Source organism: Cajanus cajan, chromosome 7 (genome assembly GCF_000230855.2).
Source record: "Cajanus cajan strain Asha chromosome 7, NIPB_CcT2T_4, whole genome shotgun sequence".
In the NCBI taxonomy this organism is placed as follows: domain Eukaryota; kingdom Viridiplantae; phylum Streptophyta; class Magnoliopsida; order Fabales; family Fabaceae; genus Cajanus; species Cajanus cajan.
Genome location: NC_138523.1, coordinates 34,126,597 through 34,139,550, shown reverse-complemented (window position 1 = coordinate 34,139,550; position 12,954 = coordinate 34,126,597).

Here is a 12,954-nt window from a genome sequence, read left to right as displayed (position 1 = left end):
ACAAATTATATCCAAAGTCATAAAATTATATTAACTTTTTTTACTATAAATTTAAGAAATGGCTTTACTTCAAAATTACTTTTAATAAAAAAAATAGTCTTAAATTAGGATTATTTGAAGTTAGTACCTCACCCCAAACATACATTGACTCTCTGAGTGACAAAACACTGCTTATGATAAAAGAAAAATATAGATAGAAAAAGTACTTCTCACTTCTGCTCTATCTGAATTGTTGGAGAAACTTAACTTGTTAAGATATTTTCAGCCTTTTACGTAACGCAAGAGATATAGATACACATTTGGTAGGGATGAAGCCATTTTCATTCAGTTCAGCAGTAACCTTTCCCATCAATATTTCTTGGTTTCGTGTAACACCCTTTTCATTTTTAACGAATATATATATATATATATATATATATATATATATATATATATATATATATATGTGTGTGTGTGTGTGTGAAAAAGCTAAACCACATCTTTCCCTTTACCCCACGGTAATAAGTTGATCTTACTCATAAATTTGGATCATTTCAGTTGCTATCTGAAAGTGACATGGAAAAAAAACAAATGTGGAGGCAAGGCTTCTATTATAACCATCGTGCAAGGTATAGCAACCTTATCATGATTTTCTGGTGATGACAACCAGCACAAAGTACTCTACTTGTCCATTTGTACTATATATCTCAATCATGTTTTTGTGTTCTCACACATCATTTTCATATCAAAACCTCGTTAACATAGGCCATTGATCAAATATCTCACACATTTAAGTCGCCAACCTCCCTATTTAGTTTCTTCTTTACCCACACGAGTTCTTACCAAATCATGAGTGGTAAGTGCCACGTGTGTGCCTTACTTAAGGGCCACCCTTGTTTATCTTATTTAATGATTTAGATAGCTAGCTAGCTAGAAATGTCGAAACAACTTATGTTCTACCAAGTATAGACTCTTGATTACAAGAAAAGAATTGACAAATTAAGAAACTAAAATTAGGCTTAATTAATCACCCTTTTTGTCGTGACATTTCACAATTTCATGAATTTTATAATTTAACTTTTGAAATTGTATATTTTGTCGCCTAAATTTTAAACATTTTACAAGTTTTATCATCTATTTTACTATTTGTTTGTCTTTATTAACTAATGCTTAATATGATATTGATTGATAACGTATTATATTGACAACTTATATAACACATTATGTCAGATTATTATTTATATAACGTATTAATAATTTATGTAAATAATTAACATACTACTCTACCGGTCAATTAATAATGTTAGATAATCAACTAATGAGGTGATAAAATAAATAAATTTTAAAAGTTATATAACAAAGTATATAATTTTAAAAGTTGTTTAATTAATATTCATGAAATCATAAAATATAGATGAAAAAAATTGTAATTAAGCAATAAAACTGTTAATATATGATTATCTATTCAATACTATTGCTTTCTTTAATACGATTCAATTAAATAATGATAAATTAATTAATTAAAATATTGTAGTCATATATCAACTATTAAAAATATATGGATTTAAACATATAAAATTAAACATTCAAAAGGAGAGAATGAGCTTCTCTCGATCTCTAGCTGGGATAGCCATGACTCGTGAACATGAATGAAGATGAAAATATTTCTATCATTTATGCGTCCTACGTGCAAAACCAACTACCATATTCTTTTCTTCTTTTGATTGGCTTTCTTTTTTGGGCAACAAGAAGACGCATAAAATCATCACGTAGAGATTCCTTTGTCTAGAGTGATCCATGCACTTTATGCAACGGAAACATTTCATTGGCTGATCGTAGGTATCTTGTTTATACTTAGGAAAAAGGTGATTAAGGTAAGATTAACTTAGGATTTGCACTACAAGTAAAAAAGATTACGGAAATCTCAAGCTAAAAGGGCTAAATATAAAAGCATCGTGCAACTGAATCACACAACTTTGTTTCATGCACCCAGCAGAGCAACCTGGCCCACTCTCAGAAGTGGGCTCCATCTAGTGGCCCCGCAATCAAATTTAGATTGCGTCTGATGTTTTAACAAAAATAAAATTACTGATCAAATTCATGTAGAATTAGCAGATAGTTGAGTTTTTATAAAAATATTGACAGCTTTTGATTCTTGGGTCGTGTGTATCTAAAAAGGCTTTGTTGAGAGAGATAAAAATTATTTTAATAATTTTTATGTTGCTAGATTTTTTCACAACACAATTATTTTAGGAGTTTACATTACTACAAAATGTTTACGACATCGTTTAACAATTAAATCATGATGTTATACAAGTATTTCTAACCTAGATTATGATGAGATTATTTTTATGATATTTGTTCGATGGTTATTTTTATAATATTATTATATAAACATATTTTAGATATTGTTCGCTTTGAGTCTTATCCTCATAATTTTATTTTTTGATCATTATTTAAAAGACTTCTCAATCATTGAAGTATGTTTGTGTTATATAAGTTATTATTTCTTGTTTTATTTTATCGATGTGGAACTTATTTGTATCCCAATAATCTTCCTCTCAAACAAGAGACTTAACTTAATACTACTAATGGGGTTATTTTTATGGTATTTGTCTAAGGGAATATTTTATGAGAGATGTTTTTATAAGGTTATTACACAAACATATTCCACAATGATGAGATATTGTCCGCTTTGGGCCTTAGTCTCACAGTTTTGCTTTTTGGTCATTATCCAAAAGGCCTCTCAATTTCAATATTTGTACTATATAAATTATTATTTCTTGTTTTATTTTATCGATGTGGGACTTATTTTTATCTCAACAGATCTTTTGTTAGCATTAAACACTCAATAGATGTAGCTCTGTTGGTAACACATTAAACTTATGGGTGGACAACCTGAGTTTGCATAATACATTCTTGAAGAGGGATTAGTAGTTTTAAGTGTGACTAAACCCCGACCGAGGATTAATTTTATAACTAGTTCAAAGGACTAAAACTTATGGAAATACCTTGAAGTATCATTCAGGTGTTAAAGGTACTAATTAGGGTGGAATAAAAATAAAAAGTCAAAGTCAAGAGTATTTTATAATAATCCACCTCCTTTAAGTGAAATTATAAGTTGTACAAAATAAAAAGGCTTCACCGCCAGAGAAATACAGCAAAACTGCATTAAGCCAAAAATAAATAAGTAAAACAAAGAAAAAGATAGAAAGTGGAATTGAAGTTAATTAAGAATTTAAAAGTAGAAGGAGGAAAGTGAAGAAAGAGAAAAGAGACAAAAAGAGCATGGGCCCTTAAGCGTGCTATGGAAGATGCAAGGTAATGATATTAGAGGTTCACACATGCATACAAGTGCTACTATGAAATGAACACCTGAATACCAGAGCCAATTAACTGCCACTATTTTTGTTTTCTTTAGGCCATGAAAGAAATGCCCCAATGGAGCAAATGATTTTCATCATTAAAATACACAACACCAGCACCGTTTATGTCATGTAAGTCACTAAAGGTCAAACATGCAATTAGGGATGGCAAATATACCTGTATTCGCAGGTAATACCCGAACTCGTCCCAATTTTGACGGAAAATACTCGGTTTGACTGAGTACGGGTACGGGTAAAACCCGATATATTAAATCAGGTACGGGTACGGGTATGTACTTACCCGTCCCGTACCCGTACCCGTACCCGTCTCCGTTCTCATTTTTAATTTAATACCCACTTTCAATTTAATTATATTAAAGAATTTTAATATTTTTAATGTGTGATTATTTATTATAATATGAGATAAAGAAATAACTTAATTATAATTATAATATAATTAAAAAAATAATTTAAAAATATTATATTTTAAAAAAAAATAAAAAATAAAAAATTTGACGGGTACGGGTACGGGTACGGGTATACTCGATACCCGACGGGGACGAGAATGGGGATGAAAATCACATACCCAACAAGTACAAGTACGGGGACGGGAATAAGTTTAGCTCGCGATGACGAAAACGGGTATCATAAAACCCGTACCCGCCCCGCCCCGTTGCCATCCTACATGCAATAACCCCTTGGCATGGTTATTACTCCACTACTATTTTTGGATTAAACACAATGGGTTTTCCCAACCTTTGGTCAACTTCTAATTATTTTGTCTCACTGTCACAAGACCTCTCGTATCTCCATCAACAACCTATGTCAAACGTTGTATAGAACTGTTTTTTATCTGTTGTAAAAATTTACACCCCGCCCCCCAATAAAGTCCTAAACCAAGAAAAGCACCATTAAAGCATTGTTGTATCTGATTAAAAGTTGGTAAATCAATTAGTAGAAAGTTATTTTAATACAATAAAAAATATTTAGTTTAAATTTAAATATATAATCCCATTAAATATTTAGAGGAAAAATCTTGTCATTCATAATATCGACCAAACCAGAATTTCTTTCGATAGAAAATATCTCTTGTCTCTAAAATAAAATAAAAATAGCATTGCCCTTTGTTAGCTTCCAAACCCATTTAGTAATATTTTACAGAGGATCCGAGGAATAGCAAAATTAGATTAACTGTCAAGATCATTATTTGCATTGATAATTACTTTCCCTCCTTTCACGCCATTTGTTAGAGGATAACCTTGCTATATTAACATTTTTTTATAAGAATTAGATATTACATTTTTATCCAGAATTTTGTAGCTCAATTAATACAATCAGCCACGTAATTTAAGTTTGAGAACTGGCACGTGTAGAGCAATTAAAATGGGTTGTTTCAGTTTAATAATGATCTCAAGTTTCAGTCCAACAGAAGAATTTTATAGTATATAATAGTCTTACTGATTTAAATAAGATCATCTTTGATGAAAAATACATGTGTTATAGACAAAAAATAAATAAAAACTAGGTTTGAGACTATTAAATCGTTAGAGCTGGAATCTTAAAGATCGATTTAACTCCTATTTATTTTGAATTGTACTAATGAAAGTTATTAATTCATGGCACATTTACCTTGTATAGTTGTCATTGTCAAACACCTTCCCAAAAGGAAGTAATCAGGAGCAATATAATAAAAATAGCACTATTAAAAACAAGGAAGTGGAAACAGATATGTGCATATTATTTATCAGCACTTTCCTTTCAATCTTAGAGCAAATATCCACTAATAATATGTTATGGAGTTTAAACAGATCATTTGCAAATACAATCCAATATTAAAAAATTTAAAAACCCATTTAAAATGAAACAACTGTACTTAACAGGGTTAAGATGCCTAAACCATGTGGCATCAACATTACATTATATCTTAAATTATGCATATAAAAAGCAAATGGGAAGATATATAGTGGACAACACCACACCACTTAAAGCGAGGGAATATATATAAATATCTTGTTGGGGATTTGAAAAACTATATTTCAATTTGTGTTAGGTTTGCTGCCTTTAAGGATACCTGTTATATAAAAGCGTTTTCGGGGTATCTGAACATACAAATCAAAAGCCTAATCACAAGGAAATGGGCAAAATTTTCTATGGAAACAAGTGCTAGAGTACAGAACAATTTAATGTACGATTGCATTAGTATATGACTCTTATCATAACCACGCTGGAAAATGTATTGTTGCACCCACTAAAGGGAATTGCTGAGCTAATTAACAACCTTAGAATGATTCGTACTTTGACACGAAGCACATGCAGATCCTGACAAATGGAAGGAAATGAATTGGTAATAATGTGAAGCACCTTTTGCAAATGCAATTTCTTTACTTACTATATACTATATATCTGCTTTTATGTATGGCAGCTATCTAGGATATATATGGTTAAGTATATATGGAATCTTCAACATATATATATCTTGGTTCATCAACATCTCTCTACCTTACCATACATGCGTGTGCATGTATGAATACAAATAATAATTGTTTTTTAGATTTTTTATTAAAAATAAAAAGTTATTTTTAGTAGAGAAGACATCAACTAGGAACCAACGTTGTTAGACATTTATATGAAGGGAGACGTGAAAAACATACCAAGAATCAATGCCAAATTCAATTAGGTTCCTTAATTAAAAGCTTCTCTAAGTATTGAAAACATTGTTTCGTGAGTTGATTTGCATGACCAATTTCAGACATTTTATTCTCAAAAGTTGAAAATGTTGAGCCTAAGGTCCCACACTAGCAAATTAGCAATAAAACCTTTAGTGTGTTGTAACAAATTTTGGATCATTTATGAGCCTCTTCTAGGTCATTATATAGGCCAATTGCAAGGTCTTTTCACTCAAAATGTATTGGAGACATCCTAACTTTTATTTTCCCCTAAAAATTTTAATGGTGTGTTTGGACTAGAAATTTTATAAATTTAAAAAATTTTAAATTTTTTGTATTTGAATTACGTTGATTTTAATTTTTATCATTCTTAAAATATTTTGTTTAGATAAGTCAATTTTAATTTTTTAAATTTTAAATTATTATGTTGGATATGATAATTTGATTCCACCATAGTAAAATTGATTTTAAAAATATATTTATATGTTGAGATTTTTAAATGAAATTTTATGAAAATAAATATTAGCTAATTTTAAATATTTGATCATTTTAAAAATTAATATTAAATAATATTTAATAATTTTAAAAATATTTTTGAATAGTCAATAATTAAAAACATGACGAGATAAGATAAAATATATATAAGTGAAATAAGAAGAAAAAAAATATGAGAAATTTCAAATTCTTACATTTTTTAGAGAATTTGAAATTCTACTATTTCAAGAAATTTCACAAATGCTTGAATTTCAAATTCTTTATAAATTTTTTATCCAAACAAAACATTTCACTTCAAAGAATTTAAAATTCTTCAAATAAATGAACTATTTCATTTAAATTCTCTATCCAGACACACTATAAGTCTTCACCACCATTAAGGATTCAACCCTTGAGAGAGTTAATCTAGAAAAATCAACAAAGTTATTATCATTTACTATTATTTTTTTATCTCTCAAAAACCATTAATTTAAAATAAGTTTTATTCATAAAAGATTTAATTCAAATAGATAATGAATAAATCATTGTCTTTTACGCATTCTCTCTCTTTAACTAAATCCTAAAAAGTTAAATAAAGATTATTGAAATGATTCATTCTAGCTAATCCTAAAAAGTTAAATAAAGATTATTGAAATGATTCATTCTAGCTAAGAAATTATAAATTTATTTACTTCTTTCCTTGACGAACTATAAACCTTAAGTAACACCATAAGAGGTGCAATTTTTAGCTAGAAATTTGAATTTATTCGACTACAGACTATTTATTAAAATTATGCACGATAACAATTTTATTTTTTTTACTGAAATGAAGTAATGAACAATGTAAAGTACTTGATCATTGGTATATACAAATTAGAAGTGAGGGTGATTTAGTCTGTCTCACTAATTGACTCGATTTGGAAAAGAATTAGACGGTTTAGATTTAAAAATTAGATTTGATGTATTTTTTAAGATATGATTGAGTTATCCTCGGAATTATCATATCCTGACTTAATATCTTACATTCTTTAAAAAACTGAATATTATGTATTAATAATAAAACTATTTTATTTAATAGATAATATTTTGTATAACATGATATTATATATTTTAAAATATATATTATAAAAGCATACCTTAATCTAATTTTTATACTTCTCTTTTATTTTGTAATTTAACTTTATATAATGTTAATATTATATTATGTTTAAATATCATGTTGATTTATCTTGTTTCATATATTGTAGGTTTTGATTGGGTTGAATTTGATTTCATAGAAATGACTTGATTAAAATTTTAGATCAAGTAATGATAAAAATAAATTTGGCCCAACTCATCTCATTTGCTCACAAACTAAGCCTTTAAAATTCTGTTGATGTTGTAAAAGGGAAACGGGTTGTTATTGTACGAAACAAAGAAAAAATATAATAATATTCTATTTGTTATGAAAACAACAATAATAATAAAGAGAATAAATAAGATAATATGAGAGTGAAGGAATTTGATTGATGTCTTGTATTTTTGGGAGATGATTAACCTGTTTATAAATAGATATGATAGTTGAGTAATTACATAAAAAAGAGATAATACATAACAAAAATATAAATGGTAATAATATACATTGAATATGGACATCCACTAATTAAGTCGTCATTATTATTCATAACACTCCCCTTTGGATGTCCAATATTTAGAATATATCTTGTTAAACCCTTACTAAGAAAAATTATGTGGGATAAAAACCTAATGAAGGAAAAAGGAGTACATCATTTTTAATATGGTATCATATACTGTCTTATTAAAAACATTGTCAGAAAAACCCAATTGGACAAAACCATGACAAGGGAAAAAAGAGTGCAAAATGTCCCTCTCATGCAAAAAATCATCTTTAAGACAAAGAAGACCAATTTTGTCTACTAGGTTCCACTACAAGAAATTTCGAAATTACAGGTGACCAAAATTTATGGGTATTACCCACTGATAAAATTCGTCGATATTATTGATAATATTTTTAAAAAAATCATTTCAAAATTATATTAAATAACACCCTTATTTAGTGCAACATCCCTCATATCTAACTTTTTGGCAACTCCACTTCACGACAATTCATGCAACTCCTCGTTGGTCAGAACTCTTCACCAATCATAACCCTCCATGGGTAACCCTTTTTTAGATATTTGTCTGCTTTTAAGATCAAAGATTGACCCCACACATTTTTCTAGAAAATTTCCCAGAATGTCACTCATCCCTAAATTACTCCATGTAAAGCACACTCAACTGGGAAGTTCTACCAAAGAGTATATGCATCTCATTGATATAAAATAGTACAAATTATATCCTTTAAGTCATCTTTAACTATAAAATCTCATACTTGTACAATTTTTGGATCCATCTCATTTCAGTATATTTCACAAATTACAATATAATATAATATAATACTATAATTTTTATGTAAATTAAAAAATACTAATATTTTAGTTTGTGTATTTTACAAGTATTTAAAAATTTAATTTGTTAATCTTTTATCATTAATTTTTTTTAAGTTATCGAAAATTTTTTTTACATTTTCTATGAACAACGTTTTAGACAGATAATATGTGAAAAATATCTGTTTGAAACATCATAATTTTCTCACAAAAAAATTTGTGGGTAACATCCATCTGAAATTTTAGATAGAAAAATATGTGGGTAATATCAGTCGGAATCTTTTATGTTTCAGACGGACACATATCCGTTTGAAAAATCTGTCGATAATGTCATTTTTTTATACGGGTATTTATTCGTGAGAAAAAGTCTGTCGGTAATGAGTGTTTTTTTGTAGTGTTCTCAAACATTGTACTTGTCAGTGACTTTGTAAAGAAACCTTTCAGGTTCTCACATAAGCAAACTTGTTGAATAATTATAGCACCACTCATATGATGATTATAATTTAAAAAGAACTTAGGAAAAATATGTTTTACTTCATTTAATTTAATACATTTTTTCTTTCAACCAAATAATAGATGTAACAATCTCTCGTATATGACTATACCACCACATGTAAACAAACACCTCGTTGATTTATCATTATGAGGATTTGACAAAAAATAATCCTATAAAATAATGGGAAATATTATTGACTTCGTTTCAATAATTTCACTTAAGTGAATAACTAAATCTTGCAAGTAAAATGATAACAAATTATATATCAAGTGATTTATAACTAGCAAGATACATTAAAACTTGTATAATACAAATATATGGTACTTCAGGACCAAGTAACATTTTATTTTTTTCTTGATATCTAAAATGATCTTTATTCACATCTAAAGACCTTACAATCATTGGAGTACATAACAAATGTGATTGGTCCATATAAATCTTTTTAAACATCTTTATCATATAAACTTAATGATGCACAAAAAACTCCACAATTTAAGTATTCAAATTGTGATGACAAGTAGAACTTTGTTCATTTTACATCCTTCATCTTACTCTCATCTTTGTCAAATCTATAACCTTTTGAATCTCTTTAGGAGTTCCAAAATGTTTGTTCATTTACGCAAATAAAAATATAATAAACTCAATTTTATATCTTTTTCTAAAAATACATGAACAAATCATATCATTTCTTATATAATTCTCTTAATATGTATTCATTAAGATGATTATACCACATCACCCACATTGTTTTAATCCACTATATGACTTACTTAATTTGATTGAATAATCTTCTCAACAACTTTGATGGCAAAGCAAGGTGAAGAAGATTGATGTTCTTCCCTAAACTTTGCTCTAGCCTTGGGACCTTTCCTTGAACCAAGATCTGGACTCCAAAGTCCAGCAACAATGAAGAGAGTTTGCGGAAGTGATAAGGAGGGAAGCACCAATTGTGAAAGGAGCAAGAGATTGCTCACAAATAGATCCGGACTTAGAAGCTTTCTAGGCACTCTAAGCTAAGCAAAACAAGAAAGACTTTGAGAGGAGAAGATGTTGAATCAAATGTGATCAGATTTCTCTATATGTTCAAAGTGATTATAAATGAGAGGATTAAGCTATATATAGATCCGAAGGCAAGCAAGTGGCGCCAATCACAAGCTTACACCATTGGCGCCAAAAGTTTGAATTTCAAATGAGATTTGAAATTCAATATTTTGGTCACCCATGTGCATGGTCGTGATCTTAGGCTATCCTTGCATCTAAATGTCATTTAGGAGGCATTTAGAATGGATTTGGGTGTGCGCATGTTCAGCCACTCTAAGCTTAAAACATGTGATCCCAAATTCATGTTAAATGACTTCTAAATGAAACCTAGATTTAGCCTCATTGACCTATTCTAGTTTTCCTCTAATATTCCTACTCTAGTGGCCTAAATACAATCAATAGAAAATAATAAAATAAACAAAATAAGCCCAATATTGGGTACCAAAATTCCTAAGGCCCATAAAGCCTAAGGTCCAAAAATCCTATTCTAAGTGGTCCAAAATATAAGACCAAGAAATGTAAATCCTATACTATTCATTTAAGAAAATAACATGGTGGTCAATGTAAAGCCCATGTGAAGAGTACCCTAGGCTCACTAAGTTCTGAAGCAGTCAAATCTTCAAGTAATCTTTTGACCATAGCTATAGTGGTTGGACCTTTGGTCCACGCTCTTCTATCAAACTTGTACCAATGTTTTGGGTACATTAAATCCTTCAGGAAGTTTCATATAAACTTCACTATCTAGTGAGCTATAAAAATAGTTGTAATATACATTACAAGTAACTAAGTTCTTTGTGTATAATCTGATTGATTCAGTATATAAAAATGTTTACATCTACTACAAGTGAATGTTTATTTAAAATTAAGGTGAGATTTTTTACAAAATTCCTTGATTTTCAAGACATATTTTATATCTTACTATTTCATCATCTTCATTTTATTTTTGCATAAAACATTACATATACACCTGATTTTACATCTTTAGGTGTATGGACTACAAGTCCAAAATAACTCCACTAAACTATAGGTCTAAAAATATTTTGCACACCTTTAATGATATATACACCTTAGGGGATGTGGAGATAAGAAAAAATAATAATAAATAATATTATGTGTGATTGATTAGATTATGATAATAATAAAAGAAAGTATAAAATATGTGCAAAATTAAAATATAAAAAAAATGATCATGTTAATTAGCACAAAAATGTTCACAACGCCTAAAATCAACACAACATTTTAAGTAACATCATCCCATTTTATGTTTAAAAGTACAAAAAGTATGTGAAAGTAACCACAATGAAGAGTTAAAGACAAGGGAATTGCATGATTAGCGTCACTAAGCACCACTTTTTATAGAAGTATTTGAGTGGATACTCGAGTATTTATTGTATCTAATTTTTATTTGTGTTAACTAACTTTAATCCTATACCCTATTGGCACGAGAATGGAAAACCCATTATGGACATCACCTATCACAAATAAACAACCATCATACTTTGTTCTCTCTTTTTGACTTCTCAATGTCATTATCTCTTTCTCCCCCAAATTTGGCTGATTATAAGCGAATATGATACTGCTTATTAAAAAAAATAATATAGTAATAAACGAATATGATATCATTGTGATGCCAAATTCAAGTGTGCATTTTCATGGAAGTTCGATCACCCACCACTTTTACTTTGCACTCAATCTTTTACAATTTAATTATAAACATTTGTTTCACTATTTCCCCATTAATTTATTCCCCTTTCATTGAATGTCGGATATCCTCTTCATGTTTATGAGAGTAATGTCATGCCTATAATTATACTTCCAATCAATTATACATTGCTCTAATTTATTGATTTTTTTTAATCTAAAGGACTCATTTTAACCGAGTTCATTCATATAAAAATAAAGTGATATTTTTGTCACAATTTTATATCTAACTAAGATAAAATTGATTTTTATTTTTTATTAAATTTTTATACATTGCTCTAATTTATTAAAACTAATATTATGACTTCATGTCAAACTATAATAAATTGCAAGCAAATGTTATACCAAGCCTATTTCATTTATGGTCAAACTCACTATCATTGCTAAAAAGCTTTCCTTCAAATAAGAATAACTAAATTATTAAGTAATATGTTTCACATGTATTGTGTAAGTATTTTGAAGAAATAATTAAAAGATTGAATGAGTATTGAGATGAAGCAATGACAAGTTGTGAAAGTGGAATACATGTGCAACTGTATGCGTCTTCTCCAAGTGAAATTACGATTTTGCCATTGGGGTGCCCAATTTTCCATACCTGTGGCGTACGCATTGGAACAGTATAGACCGTAATCGTTGCGTTACAGTTTTTCCACTCTATCGTATCAATTTCACATCCACATCTCCCGTGACGTCATTTTATCAACATCACTGTTTTCTTCTCTACGAAATATTTTCTACTAGACTCTAATAAAATATATAAATTCAAAAATTTTGTGACAATTTATAAAATAAATATTAATGAAAAA